Below are 20494 nucleotides of genomic sequence, written 5' to 3'. Positions count from 1 at the left end.
TAAATAGAATATAGTATAGTAAAGGGAAAGATGATGACTCTTTCTTTGTGCTTTATTTAACATCTGTGCTTGTAATTCATATAACTAGTCTGACTTTGCATCTTTGTATCATGTGCAAACTTCACTTTATTTCTCTCTGTTGTATATAATCAAAGTTATCCAAGCACATTGATCCATCTATTGTATGAAAAGTGGTTTGTCATCCGTCATTTTCTTACAGTGGGATTTACCATTCATTCGACTACTGCATATAAAGATAAAATATTTGTTTCTCAATTATATTTAACACAATTGACTACCTATTGTTTTATTGTCTATCCTTTGCTGTACATAACTGGATTCATCATAAAACCATCAATAATGTAAGATGAAATACATTATCAGTGCCCCTGTTGTATGTAAGGAGAATTATCATCCATCCCACTACTTTAAATGACAAGATCCACTGCTAGACATGCTGTGATTCATTGTAATCACTTCTTAATGAGATTATCTGCCCATCGCTTTTCAAATACAGTAAGGTTAAACTCTCAGTACAGTCAGCCCTCCTTATCTATGGGCGATTGGTTCTGGGACCCCCCCGCAGATACCAAAAAACACGGATGCTCAAGTCCCTTATTTAACCTGTCTCAGTGTGGGTGGACTTAGGACCCGGTGCCCACGGCTGCTGCTGAATCTGCAATGTTTCTGTTCTGTTGACGGAAAACGATCATGATTGAAAATAAAGTGGAAATAATAAAGCGATCGGAAAGAGGTGAAACGCCATCAGTCATTGGAAAAACGTTAGGCTACAGTCAGTCAACGATTGGAACAATTTTAAAGGATAAAGTGAGAATAATGGAGCGTGTGAAAGGCCCTATCCTGATGAAAGCTACAATTATTACTAAGCAATGCAGTGGTTTAATTATTGAAATACATATGTTTCTTAAGTGTTTTATTTGCATAGAAAGGTAAAATATGCACTATATAATAAGACAAATGTTTGACTAACTGACGCTAAATAATACGAACCGGATGTACCTGTTCTGACTTACGTACAAATCCGACTTAAAGACTGCCTGTACTTTAAATCATCTCTAGATTACTTATAGTATCTAATACACTATAAATGCTATGTAAATAGTTGTTATACTGTATTGTTTAGGGAATAATGACAAGAAATAAAAGTCTGTACATGCTCAAACGACAAGTGCTGGAGAGAGAACTTACGGGTTTTCCCGATCTGCAGTTGGTTGAATCCGCCCATGCGGATAAGGAGGGGCGACTGTACACTCATCCCATGACCTTTCCCACCCATCACCTGCCAGATAGCCGATTTCCCCTCCCCACCTTTTTATTCTGACATCTCCCTTCCTTCTCAGTCCTAAAAAAGGGTTTCAGCCCCAAATGTCGACTGTTCACTCTTTTCATTAGATGCTGCCTGCTGAATTCCTCCAGCATTTTGTGTGTGTTGCTTTGGATTTCTAGCACTTTCTTGTGTTTATGTTTAACATAATTCACCCTGGGTCATATCAGCAGTATGTATATGTCTTTCTAGCTATCCCCTGTACTGTTTTTACATCCCTTTATAGAATGGGATTCTATTCATACGTGTCCTTGGTTCACTTCTTCGTCCAGTGGATTTTGCAAAGGCACCATTGCTGGTAACTTTCCAGTGCCTGAGTTACCCGTTGTCGATAGTCCAAATCTTAGAAGCATCTAAGAGGGCAGAGATCATTGCTACCTGGCAATTATTTGATATTATTTTGCCATATCTTAGCTCCTGGATGTTCAAATCTCTATTTACTCAGGGTGGGTTGTGCCGGAATGTGTGGTGACATTTGTGGGATTCCCCCTGCACACCCTTGGGTGTGTTGGTATTTAATTCAAACTGCACATTTTACTGTTTATTTCAATATACATGTGATAAATAAATGAATCTGAATCTAGAAGGCTTTCTCTCTCAGGTGAACATCCCTAGCATTACCCTAACTGCATTTCGTCAGCCCCAGTGGTCAGTCCATGTGAATCACTTTGACACTAGATTCAAGTTGAAGTTCATTTATTGTCATTCAACCATATACATGTATACTGCCAAATGAAGCAAGGTTCCTCCACCAAACTGTTCAATACAGTATATAGAGCTCACACATAACACATAAATATTACGACAAATAAATTAACAAATAATAATATAGATTCAGAAGATTGACAATGGCCTTAACGTGCATTGACAACACAAGTAACACAAGTTAAAACATAAACAGTATAGCACTAATGCTACTTCACATGCAATGAGACCTGGGTGGTTACAGGGAGTTCAGTAGTCTCACAGCCTGCAGGAAGAAGCTGTTTCCTAACCGAACAGTCCTTGACCCAATGGTAGGGGGTCAAAAAGATTGTGGAACGGATGGGAGGGGTCTTGACAATACTAAGGGCTCTGTGTATGCAGCACTTATGATAAATATCTCCGAAGGATTGAGGAGAACCCCAGTGATCCTACCAGTGGATCTTGTAATCCTTTGTAGAGTCTTATGGTCAGCCGCCTTGCAGTTCCCATACCAGAAGGCAACGCAGCTAGTCAGGACACTCTCAATGGTAGTCCTATAAAATTTACTTAGAAATGTGCTGATGGAGGGAGGGTGCCTTGCCACCTCAATCTCCTCAAGTGAAGAATGCTGCCGTGCTTTCTTGACTAAATTTCTAAAATGTCTGATAGCACCCTGCAAACTATCTGCCCACCCGTCCCATCAGGCAACCCTTCCCTCATCTGTGAACGAGCCATGTGATATACCATTTCATTTTCAATGGTCACGTTGGAATTGACAGAATTGAGCAGAAGAAATCATCGTTAATCCTGAGGGACCACCTAATGAGAAAAAGATTTATGAATAACGGAGTTCATACAGTTCATTTTTTAATTATTTAGTTTGTTCTTTTTCAAGTATGCATTAGACAATTAAACATACAGCCTTCTAATCTTTATAATTTGTCCTATAGTTTCAGGAATCATTCCTTTTGATTGGATAATCTTGTATTCCAGACTGTTATTTGAAAAGAATAAGACGAGATCAGGAATTCCCAGAATTATAGACTAGTAAGCCTAACTGCTGTTTTCAGGAATTTCTATGAATCTACATGCTTATTAAGTCTGGTTAAATTGACTTGGAGATGATTAACCGAGTGGATGTAGGAATTCTTTATCTGTTTCGAGCTGAGAAACAATAGGATATTGAACAATGCAGCATAGGAAAAGGCACTATGGTCTGTGCCAAAAATGATCCTAGTTCAAACTTAAACATTCAACCTACAGATGATATATGTCTCTCCATTCCCTCCCTCATTGTTTTGCCTGCTTAAATGCTCTTTAAATTTGCAGTTGTTTCTACTAATTGTTAATTGGCCTCAAGACCATCATTACATACAGAGATGTGTAGAAATTTGCAACCCTCTTCTATAAATGACAATTATTGCCACATTATTTCTGAAATTTTGATCTGATGTTCTTAGACTTTTATCAACCACTTATTGAAGAAACATGTATGTGGAGTAAATTATAGATTATCCATGAGCTCCTCAGTTCCATAACAGGTGTCACCCAACTTTCTCAATCAAGTTTACACAAATCACCATCGTCCACTAATTCTTATTGAGTTCCACAGTACATTCCTCAGTGATTCTCCCTAAAATATAAGGAACAAGATTAAGTCAGGTATACAATAAGAATCAGCAGCTATCATTTCATTGTAGAAAGAAGATTTATTCTTCTTCCTCTACTGTATGTATATTAAAGGTTATGCAATTAGTTCCTCAATTGTATATCATGGAATTCAGTGACTTTTCGTTCATTGGGCATTACTCAAACCACCAGTTGTTGTTTTCTTATATCTAAGAATGTCCCACTTTCTTCCTTTGTTTTTCACCATCCATATCTCAATTGGATCTCATGAAATAGTACTAAATGAGATTCACTGTCTATCTCTTCACCCTATACAAAATGATTTAATTCTTGACCTTCTATTGAATATGGTGAAATTTACTATTCATCCTCCTTTTTATAATATTGTTTACTACTGTTCTTTCTACAATATATAATATATATTATGTGTTCTTTATGAATCTATTATTCAGTCATATATAACTGTATTCACAGCATCATTCTGCTAAAATAAAGAAGTCTTTATTGTATAAAAGACCAGAGTCAGAATCAGGTTTAATATTACTGGCATATGTCATGATTTTTTTTTGTTTTACAGCAGCAGTAGATTGCAATACAAAAAAGTCTATAAGTTACAATAAGATACATAAATATAAATGATAGTGCAAAATGAGAGCAAAAAAAAAGAAAATGATGAGTCCCTCTCATTCTCAGGTGGAAGAGCAACACCTCATATTCTGTCTGTAGCCTCCAACCTGATGGCATGAACATCAATTTCCCCTTCGGTATTTTGTCTTCACCCCTTCCCTTCTCACTTTTTCAATTCCCCACTCTTACCTCTTCTCCTGGTGCCCCTCTTCCTTCCATTTCTCCCATGGTCCACCCTCCTCTCTTATCAGGTTCCTTATCCTCCAGCCCTTTGAATTCCTACACCCCTGACTTCACTTATCACCTTCTAGCTATCCCCCTTCCTCTCCCCCCATTCTTTGTCCTGGCATCTCCCCCTTCCTTTCCAGACCAGATGAAAGGTTTCAGCCAGTAACATTGACTGTTCATTCATTCCCATGGAAGCTGCATGACTTGCTCAATTCCTCCAGTATTTTGTGTGTGATTTCCAACACCTGCAGAATCTCGTGTGTACAATAATGTAGTCCAAGTTCTAATTATTAAGGTAATTCTAGTCAAGGACTGCAACCTAGTCAGTTCTCAATGTTTTCTCATTTTTATTTGGGATTGAGCTTCATTCACCCATCTGATGCTCCTTATAAACTGAAAGTTTTATCATTGAGAATCCTGGTATATTCTGTAAGTTCTCTTTGGGAAAACAATTTTAAAAACATCTAAGGGCAGCAGCAAGCACTTGCAACTAGCTTATGGTTGCAGAATCCCTTTATCTTTTTCCAAGGTATACTGTAACAAATAAACAAAATATCTAATATTTTCTTAAGGAAAAATAGCTACCTGAAGAAAGTTGTACAACTGTAGCTAATGAGTGAAGTAATAACATTGGATTTTAAAACATAGGACTAACAAGAGAAGTCCACCAAAGGACTACAAAATTTTAGAATACAGTGAAAGACAACTAAGTAATTAATAGAGAGAACGAAAATAAGATTTGACAGTAAATTGATACAATACATGAAGACTCCACTGGGACCATTTTTTGTAATATAAATGACTTAGATGTGAATCTGAAAGGAGGAATTAACAAATTTGCAGATGACATGAAAATTGGTAATATTGATATCAAGGAAGGTTGTGAGGGAAGATCAGATGGAAAGGTGGGCAAACCATTAGCAGATTGAATTTAATTCTGACAAGTGTGAGGTAATGCATTTTGGGAAATCAAATAAAGACGAGATGTATAGGATAAATAGTAGGGCACTGGGGAATGTTTCTGAACAGAGAGACCACAAGACATAGGAGCAGAATTAGGCCATTCAGCCCATCAAGTCTGTACCGCCATTCCATCATGGCGGATCCAGGATCCCATCCAACTCCATACACCTGCTTTCTCACCATATTTTTTGCTCAGGAAGCAATCTACTTCCACCTTAAATATACCCATGGACTTGGTCTCCACAACAGTCTGTGGCACAGCATTCCACAAGTTCACTACTCTCTGGCTAAAAGCATTCCTCCTTCTGTTCTAAAGGGTCACCCCTCAATTTTGAGGCTGTGTCCTCTAGTTCTGGATACCCCCACAAGAGGAAACATCCACCTTATATAGTCCTTTCAACAATCAGTAGGTTTCAGAGATCTCCATGTATTCTTCAAATTCCAGTGAGTACAGGCGCAAAGTTGCCAAATGCTCCTCATATGTTAACCCCTTCAATCCCAGAATCATCCTCGTGAACCTCTCTGGACTCTCTCCAATGACAATACGTCTTTTCTGAGATATGGGGTGTTGTGGATAGTGTGGAGGGCTTTCAGTGGTTACAGCGGGACATTGATAGGATACAAAACTGGGCTGAGAAGTGGCAGATGGAGTTCGACCCAGATAAGAGTGAAGTGGTTCATTTTGGTAGGTCAAATATGATGGCAGAATATAGTATAAATGGTAAGACTCTTGGCAGTGTGGAGGATCAGAGGGATCTTGGGGTCCAAGTCCATAGGACGCTCAAAGCAGGTTGATTCTGTGGTTAAAAAAGCGTATGGTGTATTGGCCTTCATCAATCGTGGAATTGAATTTAGAAGCCGAGAGATAATGTTGCAGCTATATAGGACCCTGGTCAGACCCCACTTGGAGTACTGTGCTCAGTTCTGGTCACCTCACTACAGGAAGGATATGGAAGCCATAGAAAAGCTGCAGAGGAGATTTACAAGGATGTTGCCTGGATTGGGGAGCATGCCTTATGAGAATAGGTTGAGTGAACTTGGCCTTTTCTCCTTGGAGCGATGGAGGATGAGAGATGACCTGATAGAGGTGTATAAGATGATGAGAGGCACTGATCATGCGGATAGTCAGAGGCTTCTTCCCAGGGCTGAAATTGTTGTCACAAGAGGACACAGGTTTAAGGTGCTGGAGAGTAGGTACAGAGGAGATGTCAGGGGTAAGTTTTTCACTCAGAGAGTGGTGAGTGGGTGGAATGGGCTGCCAGTAACGGTGGTGGAGGCGGATACAATAGGGTCCTTTAAGAGACTTTTGGATCAGTACACGGAGCTTAGAAAAATAGAGGGCTGTGGGTAAGCCTAGAAATTTCTAAGGTTGGGACATGTTTGGCACAACATTGTGGGCTGAAGGGCCTGTATTGTGCTGTAGGTTTTCTATGTTTCTGTTTTCTTAAACTGTTGACAGTGCTCCAAATGTGGCCTGACTGGTGTCTTATAAAGTCTCAGCACTATCTCCTTGCTCTTATATTCTATCCCCCTAGAAATAAATGCCAACATTGCATTTTTTCTTCTTTACCACAGATTCAACCTGTAAATTAACCTTCTGGGCATCTTGCACAAGGACTCCAAAGTCCCTCTGTACTTTTGATGTTTGAACCTTCTCCCCATTTAGGTAATCGTCTGCACTATTGTTCCTTCTACCAAAATGCATCATCGTACATTTCCCAAAACTGTATTCCATCTGCCACTTTTTGCTGAAACTTCAAATTTGCTGCAATCACATTGCTTCCTCAGCTCCACCTACCACACTCCTATCTTCTCAGCATCTGCAAACTTTGCCACAAAGCCATCAATTCCATTATCCAAATCATTCACAAACAATGTGAGAAGTAGTGGTCCCAATACTAATCCCTGAGAAACACCACTAGTCACTGGCAGTCAACCAGAAAAAGACCCTTTTATTCCCACTCACTGCCTCCTGCCTGTCAGCCATTTCTCTATCCATGCTAGTATCTTTCCTGTAAGGCCATAGCATTTTATCTTGTTAAGCTATCTCATATGTGGCAACTTATCAAATGCTTTCTGAAAATCCAAGTAAATGACATCCACTGCCTCTCCTTTGTCCACTCTATTTGTTACCTCCTCAAAGAACTCTAACAGATTTGTCAGGCAAGATTTCTTTTTACAGAAACCCTGCTGACTTTGACATTTTATCATTAGTCTCCAAGTACTCCGAAACCTCATCCTTAATAATGGCTCTAACACTTTCCCAACCACCTAGATTAGGCTAACTGGCCTGTAATTTCCTTTCTTTTGCCTTCCTCCCTTCTTAAAGAATGGAGTGACATTTGCAATCTTTCAGTCCTCCGGGGCCATGCCAAAATGAAGTAATTCTTTTAAGATCATGACCAATGCATCCATTATCTCTTCAGCAGCCTCTCTCAGGACTCTGGGATGTAGTCCATCTGGTCCAGGTGACTTATCCATCTTACAACCTTTGAGTTTGCCAAGCACTTTTTCCAAGACAGTCCAAGATGATAATTCTCTGAAGAGGTAATAGAAGTAGACAGGACAGTAAAGAAGTCAAACAACATTCCTGGGCTGGACATACTGTAGAATATCAAAGTACGGTTATGGTGCAAAGTCACAAAACATTGGTTAGACTGCACTTGGAGTATTCTGTGTAATTTTAGTTGCAACATTGTTCTGGAGAGAGTGGAGAGGAGGTTGATAGGGTGTCACCTGAACTGTAGGACTTTCATTATGGAGACATATTAGATGTGCTGGGCTTATTTTCCTGAGATGATGTTGAGGAGTGGCCCTGTAAAGGAATATAAAATCTTAAGAGGCATAGGTGGGTTATGTGGCAGGGAGATGAGAACCAGTATGATGGAGCTGAGGATGAGTCAGCAGGTTTACAAGTAGGAGATATAATAAGTAATATGAATGCAAGAAAGGGCAACCCAATGATTCAGTTCGACGGCAGACAGAGCAAAGAGTTAAATTATACCAGAGAGGCAAAATTTAAAAGGCGAAGAATGCTAGATTGAAGGTGCTGTATTTAAATATATGTAGCATTCGGAATAAGGTGTGCAAACATGTGGTGCAATTAGAGATTGGTTGGTGTGACATTGTGGACGTTGCCTAACCCTAACCCTAATGCTGAAAGAGAGTCATCATTGGGTGTTTTAACATCAAAGGATATACTTTATATCGAAAGGGCAGGCAGGAAAGCGGTGGTGTGGCTCTGTTGGTAAGAGATGGAATTACATCTTTAGATGGAGGTAACATAGGGTCAAAGAATGTTGAATCTTTGTGGGTGGAGTTAAGAAACTGCAAGTGTAAAAGAACCATTATGGGAATCATATACAGGCTTCCAAATAGTAGCCAAGATGTGGGGTTGAGATTACAAAGGGGGCTGGAAAGGGCATGTAATAAACGTAATGACACATTTGTAATGGGGGACTTCAATAAGCAAGGGGATTGGGAAAATCAGGGTGGTGTCAAATCACAAGGGAGGGCATTTGTTGAATGCCTGTGAGGTAGCTTTTTAGAGCTACTTGTCCTCGAGCCTACTAGGGGAAAGGTTATCTTAGTGTTGTGTATGTGACTGATTACACAACAAAACTATAAATAAAAAGAGTAGAGACTGGAGCTAAGATAACAGGGGTTTTTAGTTATGGAACCTGAACTGAACACATATATACGTATCAATACGCATGCTCAGTAACATGTTACTACAACATAAAATAGTCCCATATTATACAGTAGGCTATATGGTACATTTAGATTGGGTGTTGTGTAATAACCTTCATTTTATTAGTCAGCTTACATAAAGAAACACTTAGGAGGCAGTGATCATAATATGGTTGAATTCATACTGCAGTTTGAGAGGGAGAAGCATAAATCACATGCATCAGTATCACAATGGAATAAAGGGAATTACAGAGGCATGAGAGAGGAGCTTGCCCAAGTGGGTTGGAGGAGGATACTGGCAGGGATGACAGCAGAACAGAGGTGGCTGAAGTTTCTGAGAATAGTTCACAAGGTATAGGATAGATGTGTCCCACGAAAAAAAGAAGTTCTTCAGTGACAGGGCTAGGCGACCACAGCTGACAAGGGGAGTTTAGGATTGCATAAAGGCCAAGGAAAGGGCATATAAGCTAACAAAAGTGAGTGGGAAATTGGATGATTGGAAAGCTTTTAAAATCCAACAAAAGACAAGTAAAAAAAAACTATAAGAAGGGAAAAGATGAAATCTGAGGGCAAACTAGCCAGTATTACAAAGCAGGAATTTTATTGGTTATATAAAGAATAAAAGAGAAGTGAGAGTTGATATTGGACCATTGGAAGTAATGGGGGACAAAGAAATGGCAGATAAATGTAACAAGTGCTTTGCTTCAGTCTTTACTGTCTTTACTAGCTATATAGCAGAGGTCTGTGAGTGTCAGGGAGCAGAAGTGATTGCCATTGCTATTACAAAGAAAAAAATGGCAGGCAAATTGAAAGGTCTTAAGGTGGATAAGTCACCTGGACCAGATGGACTACATCCCAGAGTCCTGAGAGAGGCTGCTGAAGAGATGACGGATGCATTGGTCATGATCTTTCAAGAATCACTTGATTCTGACATGGTCCTGAAGAACTGGAAATTGCAAATCTCACTCCACTCTTTAAGAAGGGAGGAAGACAAAAGAGAGAAATTATAGGCCAGTTAGTCTAACCTCAGTGGTTGGGAAAGTATTGGAGCCATTAATAAGGATGAGGTTTCAGATTACTTGGAGACTAATGATTAGATCAGTCAAAGTCAGCATGGTTTCTATAAAGGGAAATTTTGCTTGACAAATCTGTTGGAGTTCTTTGAGGAGGTAACAAGCAGTGTGGACAAAGGAATGGCTGTGGATGTCATTTACTTAGACTTTCAGGAGGCATTTGATAAGGTGCCTCGCATGAGGTTGCTTAACAAGATAAAATCCAATGGTTTTACAGAAAAGATTCTGGCATGGATAGAGAAATGGCTGACAGGCAGGAGGCAGTGAGTGGAAATAAAGGGGACTTCTCTGGTTGGCTGCCAGTGACTAGTGGTGTTCCTCAAAGGTTAGTATTGGAACTGCTACATTTCACTTTGTGAATGATTTGGATAATGGAATTGATGGCTTTGTGGCAAAGCTTGCAGATGATACAAAGATAGATGGAGGGGTAGGTAGTGCTGAGGAAGCAATGTGATTGTAGCAGGACTTAGACAAAACGGAAGAATGGGTAAAAAAGTGCAGATGGAATACAGTGTTAGGTAATGTATGATATTTATATACATTTATATACAGAGCTGACTAGATTTACAACCCTCTGCAGTTTTTTTCGGTCCTGTGCGGTAGCATCCCATACCAGAGAGTGATGCAGCCTGTCAGAATGCTCTCCACGGTAAAAATATAGAAGTTTCTGAGTGTATTTGTTGGCATGCCAAATCTCTTCAAACTCCTAAAAGTATAGCCACTGTCCTGCCTTCTTTATAACTACATCAATATGTTGGGATCAGGTTAGATCCTCAGAGATCTTGACGCCCAGGAGCTTGAAGCTGCTCACTCTCTCCACTGCGGATCCCTCTATGGGGATTGGTGTGTGTTCCTTCATCTTACCCTTCCTGAAGTCCACAATCAGCTCTTTCGTCTTACTGACATTGAGTACCAGGTTGTTGCTGCGGCACCACTCCACTAGTTGGCATATCTCACTCCTGTACGCCCTCTCATCACCATCTGAAATTCTACCAACAATGGTTGTATCTCAGCAAATTTATAGATGGTATTTGAGCAATGCCTAGCCACATAGTCATATAGAGAGTAGAGCAATGGGCTAAGCACACACTGAGGTGCCCCAGTGTTGATCATCAGTGAGGAGGATATGTTACCACCAATCCGCACAGATTGTGGCCTTCCAGTTAGGAAGTTGAGGATCCAATTGCAGAGGGAGGTACAGAGGCCCAGGTTCTGCAACTTCTTAATCAGGATTTTGGGAACAATGGTATTAAATGCTGAGCTATAGTCGATGAACAGCATCCTGATGTAGGTGTTTGTGTTTTCCAGGTGGTTTGAAGCCGTGTGGAGAATCATTGAGATTGTGTCTGCCATTGGCCTATTGTGGCGATAGGCAAATTGCAATGGGTGCAGGTCCTTGCTGAGACAGGAGTTCAGCCTAGTCATACCCAACCTCTCAAAGCATTTTATCACTGTAGATATGAGTGCTACCAGGCGACAGTCATTAAGGCAGATCACATTATTCTTCTTAGGTACTGGTATAACTGTTGCCTTTTTGAAGCAAGTGGGAACCTCTGCCTGTAGCAGTGAGAGGTTGAAAATGCCCTTGAATACTCCCACTAGTTGGTTGGCACAGGTTTTCAGAGCCTTACCAGGTACTCCATCAGGATCTTCTGCCTTGCGAGAGTTTACTCTCCTTAAAGGCAGCCTAACATCGGCCTCTGAGATGGAGATCACAGGGTCATCAGGTGCAGCAAGGATCTTCACAGCTGTAGTTGTGTTCTCCCTTTCAGAGCAGGCATAGAAGGCATTGAGTTCATCTGGTAGTGAAGCATTGCTGCCATTCATGCTATTGGGTTTCACTTTGTAGGAAGTAATGTCTTGCAAACTTTGCCAGAGTTGCCGTGCATCCGATGTTGTCTCCAACCAAATTCAAAACAGTCTCTTCACTTTTGAAATCGCCCTACGCAAGTCATTCTGTGTTATATGATTCTATGATTCTAAATCAAGTGCTACAGCTTAGTTAAACTGACAAGATTAGTTAAAATCAATTCACTTTTAATTATTAAAAAATGTGGGTTAATATAAGAAGGATCAGATATGATCTAACTGAATAACAGGTTTGCTGTGGGAGTCATACGGCCTAAACCTGCTTCTAATTCTTTTATTCTAACGTAAGGAAACTATTAGAAACAATATTCAGAATGTGAAAAAACTCATTATGCTGCAGAATTTCATTGCAAAAGCAAGCCACTTGCACTTGCCATTTGTTTATATACTACACCTGCTCCTACCTTGAGCAGATCTTCCTGTGACACCATTTAGTTTCAGTCCAATCGCAAGTCCGCTAGAGAATTACTGCTGCTCCTGCCTTCAAAACTGTCAAGCTGTTTCAATGTTTCTGAACACCCCTGATATACATAAGAATTAAAAACAATTAAAAATTTAATATAGTATTTAATATTTTAATAATTTTAAATGATAAATGTAAAATTGGTTTTCTTAGAACAATAGAAACACATTGGAATAATTGCATTGAAATTACCACAATTAAATCAAAAAATTCTGAATTATCTGAAAATTTCTACCCCTCACAGCTATTTGAGTGCATTGAAATTCATGGAGTTGGTGAACTTGGTAGAGCTTAAGCAGGTATATTCCCCTGCATAACTGCAGGGAAGCTCCAGGCAGTTAATACCCTCCTGCTGGGAAACTGCAGGCAGTTAATACCCTCCTGCTGGGAAGTTGCAGGCAGTTACTACTCTCTTGCTGGGAAACTGCAGGCAGTTAATACTCTCCTGCAGGGAAAATGTAGTTAGTTAATACTCTCCTGCTGGGAAAATGCAAGCCATTAATACTCTCAAGCTGGGAAATTCCAAGCTATTAAAACTCTCCAGCTGGGAAATTGCAAGCCATTAATACTCTCCAGCTGGGAAATTGCAAGCTATTAATACTCTCCAGCTGGGAAATTGCAAGCTATTAGAACTCTTCTGCTGGGAAACTGCAAGCCATTAATACTCTCCAGCTGGGAAATTGCAAGCTATTAATACTCTCCAGCTGGGAAATTGCAAGCTATTAGAACTCTTCTGCTGGGAAACTGCAAGCCATTAATACTCTCCAGCTGGGAAATTGCAAGCTATTAATACTCTCCAGCTGGGAAATTGCAAGCTATTAGAACTCTTCTGCTGGGAAACTGCAAGCCATTAATACTCTCCTGCTGGGAAACTGCAAGCTATTAAAACTCTTCTGCTGGGAAACTGCAAGCTCTTAATACTCTCCAGCTGGGAAATTGCAAGCTATTAAAATTCTCCTGCTGGGAAAGTGCAAGCTATTAATACTCTCCTGCTGGGAAACTGCAAGCCATTACTACTCTCCTGCTGGGAAAGTGCAAGCCATTAATACTCTCCAGCTGGGAAATTGAAAGCTATTAATACTCTCCAGCTGGGAAATTGCAAGCTATTAGAACTCTTCTGCTGGGAAACTGCAAGCCATTAATACTCTCCTGCTGGGAAATTGCAAGCTATTAATACTCTCCAGCTGGGAAATTGCAAGCTATTAAAACTCTCCTGCTGGGAAAATGCAAGCCATTAATACTCTCCAGCTGGGAAATTGCAAGCTATTAAAACTCTCCTGCTGGGAAACTGCAAGCCATTCATACTCTCCTGCTGGGAAACTGCAAGCTATTAATACTCCCCTGCTGGGAAACTGCAAGCCATTAATACTCTCCTGCTGGGAAACTGCAAGCCATTACTACTCTCCTGCTGTGAAACTGCAAGCCATTAATACTCTCCTGCTGGGAAGCTGCAAGCCATTAATACTCTCCTGGATTCCATTGGGAGTCAAAGCACAATCAGAATGACAGTGGCGATCAGCTCCTGAACTTTCTCGTGGTTAGAAATGTTTTTGCTCGCAATTCTGTGCAGAAATAGGAATGACCTACTGGTACAACAGATCATGATCATATTTCACACCTCCGGTGATCAAGGTTTGATTCGAACTGCTGGTTCTTTCAATGTGGGATTTTTACATTCTCCCTGTGACTGTGTTGAAATTCCTTCAGGTACTCTTCTTTCCTGCTACTGTAGCTCCAAAGGTGTGCTGATAACTGAGCTTTTTCTTAAGCCAAACACGAGGAAATCTGCAGATGCTGGAAATTCAAGCAACACACACAAAATGCTGGTGGAACGCAGCAGGCCAGGCAGCATCTATAGGGAGAAGTGCTGTCGACGTTTCGGTCCTATAGGTGCTGCCTGGCCTGCTGCGTTCCACCAGCATTTTGTGTGTTTTTCTTAAGCCCATCGCCTCAGTGAGACGTAGGCCACTGACAGCAGATCACCAGGTCCTCACTCTTGGGCCAAAGGTTGATTGGCCCCGTGGCCTCCACTTTCACTACACAACTTCATAATGTCTTCAAGGCAACGATCCTTCCTCTCCTAGGGATAAGGTCTTTGGATCTTCTGTTGGCGTATTTGTAGCACTGGGTTTTTATGGAATGGGATTGCTAGTCCTGTTGTGACTGGGAAACACTGAAGCTGGTGATATAGAAGTCTTTATTCAGTAAACAAGCAGGTATCATACTCGAGACACTCTTGGAAGGAGAGGCCTCCTGACACATTATTCCATCACATTTTATATGTTAAAGAACCGCGGTAACAACAGGACAATTTCTATAGTTACAGTGCATTCATATTGCTTCCTTTGAGCCGCACATAATTTCAAACATCTAGATCTTCACACCAACACACCAATAATCACCTGTATCTGCAGCTGCATTAGGCATATGCAGGCATCTCAGGTGAATGGCTCTTACTTGGTTTACAATCAACACCAGTCTGCATCTCCAGGAAGACCATTGTTAAAGACCAAGATAGGAAACTGATACAGGACTTTGTGATATGGTGCAACTCAAACTACCTGCGTCTCAATATCACCAAGACCAAGGAGATGGTGGTGGACTTTAGGAGATCTAGGCCTCATATGGAGCCAGTGATCATTAATGGAGAATGTGTGGAGCAGGTTAAGACCTACAAGTATCTGGGAGTACAGTTAGACGAGAAGTTAGACTGGACTGCCAACACAGATGCCTTGTGCAGGAAGGCACAGAGTCGACTGTACTTCCTTAGAAGGTTGGCGTCATTCAATGTCTGTAGTGAGATGCTGAAGATGTTCTATAGGTCAGTTGTGGAGAGCGCCCTCTTCTTTGTGGTGGCGTGTTGGGGAGGAAGCATTAAGAAGAGGGACGCCTCACGTCTTAATAAGCTGGTAAGGAAGGCGGGCTCTGTCGTGGGCAAAGTACTGGAGAGTTTAACATCGGTAGCTGAGCGAAGGGCGCTGAGTAGGCTACGATCAATTATGGAAAACTCTGAACATCCTCTACATAGCACCATCCAGAGACAGAGAAGCAGTTTCAGCGACAGGTTACTATCGATGCAATGCTCCTCAGACAGGATGAAGAGGTCAATACTCCCCAATGCCATTAGGCTTTACAATTCTACCGCCAGGACTTAAGAACTTTTTTAAAAAGCTATTATTAATGCTTTTTTGAGATAGTGATTTAGATGCATATCATATTTTTTACTGAGTTAAGTATTGTATGTAATTAGTTTTGCTACAACAAGTGTATGGGACATTGGAAAAAAGTTGAATTTCCCCATGGGGATGAATAAAGTATCTATCTATCTATCTATCTATCTATCTAAATTCAATCTGCAATCCACATTCAAATCTGAAGACTAGTTGCTGCTGAAATTACTATTAGCTGTATACCCTAACCCCAGAATATGCCTTAACAGCTTCGTGGCCAAACATCCTTTTGCAGCTCAATTTAGGATTGTCCATGGTGGAATCTGATAACTGGCTTCTGTAAATTGTCCCTATTGTAAGTGGGTTAAGAGAATCAGAGTGGAGTTAATGGTTTGTTACAGAGAAAGAGTTACAAATGTGTGTGCTGGGGTCTGTGACTGCTAGAAATACTCTGAGAACTAGCAGTCCTCAATGGACCAGATGAGAAACTTCAGGTCGTAATGATTTAAAGTATAGAATTTTAATTACTTCATGAAATTGTGGATGTTATTTGGTAACACCAACATATGTTGCCTTATCTCTAAAAATCCCATTGAGATCATGGTGGTGACCCACTGACTTGAACTGTTGAGTGGATAATGTGAAATATTTTATTAGTAAGGTTATATAGGGAATTTAAGATCTTGACCCTGTACTGAAAAGCTGTGATATTTTGTGTTTCCATCCAGAATGTTTACCATATGTATGTGATTTACAGTTTATTAATAAGTGTTAATTACATTCACTTGGGGTGTATTCATTCCTAAAAGAGACTCTGGTAGAAGAGCATAAACATGTGGGAGGTGCAAAATATGGATTGTTTGCCTTAATGAAGTTTTCTCAGTAATTAATGACTCGGTATTCTGTCCTTCACCACCCACATTATAACAAAAGTAATGTGTGACTTGGAGGGGATTCTTGCAAGGACTGTAAGTGCTTGTGGCCTTTAGTCAGCTGTGTTCAAGGTTGTATTTGAAAAAACTTGGGCAAGTTGCCATAGTGCATTGTACAAGTGGTACACAGTGCAGCCCTGAAGTGCTGGCGATAAAGTGATTAAATGTATAGAGTAGTAGATAGAAGTTCTAATAAAGCAGACTGCCTTGTTACTGCTGGAATCGACTTTCTTAATTCTTTCTCCATCACGGTAACGTAGTGCTTCGTGCGATGCTAATACAGCTTGGAACGCTGGAGTTCGGAATTCAATTCCAAATACCTCTGTACGGAATTTGGAGATCTTCCCTGTGATCGCATCAGTTTCCTCCTGTTGCCCCAGTTTCCTCCCACAGTTTGAAGACATACCAGTAGGTTAATTGGTCATTGCCCTGTAATTAGGCTACTGTTAAATAGGTGGGTTGCTGGGCGGAGTGGCTCACTGGGCCACAAAGACCTGTTCCACGCTGTTTCTCTAAATAGAATTTTAAAAAAACTGGAGCTGGGATATTTTTGTAGAGTTACATTCTCGGATGATTAATTGTCACTGCTCTTTTCAACTTGCTGTTGCGTGACTGCAAAGTTTTGATGTGAACCATTGATACAGTAGGAGTAACTGAGCTCACTTAGTCTTACCAATAGCTTCCATGGTTTATCATGGACATGGTCCTTTGTTGTCACTTCCCCAGGTTAGTGCATTAATTTTAGGTACATGTTGTCTCTAACATGTTTGTCTACATTTTTTGAATGTTAAAATGTAGGGCAATGCCAAGATATGAAATTGCAGATTATGGTAGAATATAAAACCATAAGACTATATGACATAGGAGCAGAATGACACCCTTACTAATTACAACTGTTGGCTGCTTTTGAGAGGTTTTAGAAACATATAAAACCTACAGCACAATACAGGCCCTTTGGCCCACAATGTTGTGCCGAACAAGTACTTACTTTAGAAATTACCTGAGGTTACCCATAGCCCTCTTTTTCTAAGCTCCATGTACCTATCCAGGAGTCTCTTAAAAGACCCTATCGTTTCCGCCTCCACCACTGTCGCTGACAGCCATTCCACGCTCTCACCACACTCTGCGTAAAAAGCCTACCCCTGACATCTCCTCTGTACCTACTTCCAAACACCTCAAAATTGTGCCCGCTCGTATTAGCCACTTCAGCCCTGGGAAAAAGCCTCTGACTATCCACACGATCAATTCCTCTCATCATCTCATACACCTCTATCAGGTCACCTTTCATCCTCTGTCGCTCCAAGGAAAAATGGCCAAGTTCACTCAACCACAGTTGAGTGGTTTAGAATGAAGTTAGAATGAGTGGTTTAAGTGTTGTTTAGAATGAATTTTTGACATTTAAAAAAATTTCAATAAAGAGTTGAGTAATTGCACGGTAACGAATCAGTGCTATGCAGGGTAGCATTACAGAGAGTCTGAATATACATTTGTGTGTTTCATTGACAATGAACTTGAACATGAACTTGCCTGTTAACCTGAACCCTTCTAGTTCAAAAGACTGACTTATTTCAATGCTTCCATGGCAGAATTTGATCAAAACTGCGTTTCAGCCCTGTTTCGTCAGTAGCACTTTTGCCTCAATCAGAAGGTCCTCAGTTCAAACTCCACTCCTGAAAATTCAGCACATAATCTCAGCTGAAGATTTTTTTGAGCAGTACTGCATGGAAATTAAGGATGTCATTTTTAGATGCTGTTGGCGTAAGCCTCTTATCCAGTGATTACAAATTATTCTATGATACTATTGAACATATTGATGTAGTCATAAAGAAGGTAAGGCAGTAGCTATACTTTATTAGGAGTTTGAACAGATTGAACATATCAACAAATACACTCAAAAACTTCTATAGTTGTAGCATGGAGAGCATTCTGACTGGCTGTATCACTGTCTGGTATGGAGGTGCTACTGCACAGGACCAAAGAAGGTTGTAAATCTAGTCGACTCCATCTTGGACACTAGCCTACAAAGTACCCAGGACATCTTTAGGGAGTGGCATCTCAGAAAGGCAGCGTCCATTAAGGACCTCCAGCACCCAGAACATGCCCTTTTCTCACTGTTACCATCAGGTAGGAGATACAGAAGCCTGAAGGCACACACTCAGCGATTCAGGAACAGCTTCTTCCCCTCTGCCATCCGATTCCTAAATGGACATTGAAACTTTGGACGCTAACTCACTTTTTTTTATATAAAGTATTTCTGCTTTTGCACATTTTTTATTTACATCTATTCAATGTTCGTAATTGATTTACTTGTTTATTTATTATGGTTTTTTTTCTCTCTGCTAGATTACGTATTGCATTGAACAAATTTCATGTTACATGCTGGTGATAATAAATCTGATTCTGATTCTGAAAGTTAAACAGAAATGTTCACTTAGTGTCATGTCCGTGAGTTTATCCTTCACGAATATTAATGAAACAGGTGATCACGTCACATTGCTGTCTTTGAGACTTTGTAAGTTACCTTCTACATCTTGCAAGTTACAACAGTGACTACACTTTAAAAATACTTCATTATTTTGAAATATACTATAGCAGGCCATGGAGATAAACTCGATGAATTCAAGTCTTTTCTCTTCTGATCTTCAGAGTTTACTGCTTTTTGCTGTAACTAGTTAACTAACGAAAGAGTGGGAAGAGTTTTAGTGACTTCTCTGGGCCTGCAGCCACAGATCAGCAATGAGTTGAATAATCAGTACCAAAAAAGGTAAAAGACTGCAGAAGCTGAGCTCACAGCAAAATTCAAGCATTAGTCAGACTCCAAGATCCTCACCCTGACCCTCAGCCAACTTGATTGGCACTGACCTCAATTCACTTAGTTGAGAACATTATTCTGGATATCAACTACACAGTTTACCAACTATTCCATGATCCGTTACACAGATACGCAGGGAAAACCAACACCATCAACTGGTGAAAGGCAAGAAATTTTTTTCTCTCTTTCTGAATGACTGAAATTGAAAGGAAGATCATGTGACTGAAGTCAGTGATCACAATCTACAGTTTGGTGAGAATTCTAAAGGTTTTCTGTGTTCCTATTGACAGAGTAATGGGATGGAAGGGCTCAGAGAATAATGTCATAATGTCTGCATATACAGTGTCACATTCTGACAACCTAAAAACTAAAAGAATGCTGTGATTCCTAGCAAAAATAATGGAACACAATTCAATATGAGTTATTCTCAGTCTATGTATAATGACATGGTGCATATTAATATGTATATACAGTACATATATAATATCAGAATCAGGTTGAATATCACTAGCATATGTTGTTTTGTTTTGTGGTAGCAGTACATAGCAATACCTAATTAAAAACAAGATTACAATAAGAAATATATACATATATTTATATATGTATATATAGATGTATATATATGTATGCATAAGGAGAGCAAAAAAAGAAAAAAAATTAGTGAGGCCCAATTGTAAACAAGAGAAAATCTGCAGATGCTGGAAATCGAAGCTGGAGGAACTCAGCAGGACAGGCAGTGACTATGGAAAAGAGTACAGTTGACGTTTTGGGTCAAAACCCTTCGGCAAGACTGGAGAGAAAAAGCTGAGGAGTAGATTTAAAAGGTGGGAGGAGGTGAGAGAGAAACACATGGTGATAGGTGATATTTGAAGGGGAAGGGATGAAGGAAGAGCCTGGAATTTGATTGATTGGTGAAAGAGACAGAAGGCCATGGAAAGAGGGGAGGAACACCAGAGGGAGGAGTTGGGCAGGCAAAGAGATAAAGTGAGCGAGGGAAAAGGGGATGGGA

The 20494-nt window shown here is 40.3% G+C and overlaps 1 protein-coding gene and 1 long non-coding RNA gene across 4 annotated transcripts in view; one reads left to right on the top strand and one right to left on the bottom strand.

Moving 5' to 3' along the window:
- shank3a (SH3 and multiple ankyrin repeat domains 3a) overlaps positions 1 to 20494 on the top strand; it is a 1154364-nt gene that overhangs the window by 930914 nt on the left and 202956 nt on the right. The gene's annotated exons all lie outside the window — the stretch shown is intronic.
- The window catches only part of LOC140738894 (uncharacterized), a 96819-nt gene continuing 78421 nt past the window's right edge, over positions 2097 to 20494 (bottom strand). Inside the window, exons 3-4 of the long non-coding RNA XR_012101476.1 lie at positions 12513 to 12629; positions 2097 to 3662 (exon numbers count right to left, since the gene is read on the bottom strand). This is a non-coding gene — a long non-coding RNA (uncharacterized lncRNA). The remainder of the gene's footprint in view (positions 3663 to 12512; positions 12630 to 20494) is intronic.

The sequence above is a fragment of the Hemitrygon akajei genome, chromosome 14 (assembly GCF_048418815.1).
Source record: "Hemitrygon akajei chromosome 14, sHemAka1.3, whole genome shotgun sequence".
In the NCBI taxonomy this organism is placed as follows: Eukaryota; Metazoa; Chordata; class Chondrichthyes; order Myliobatiformes; family Dasyatidae; genus Hemitrygon; species Hemitrygon akajei.
This window is presented reverse-complemented; position numbering and strand designations above follow the sequence as displayed.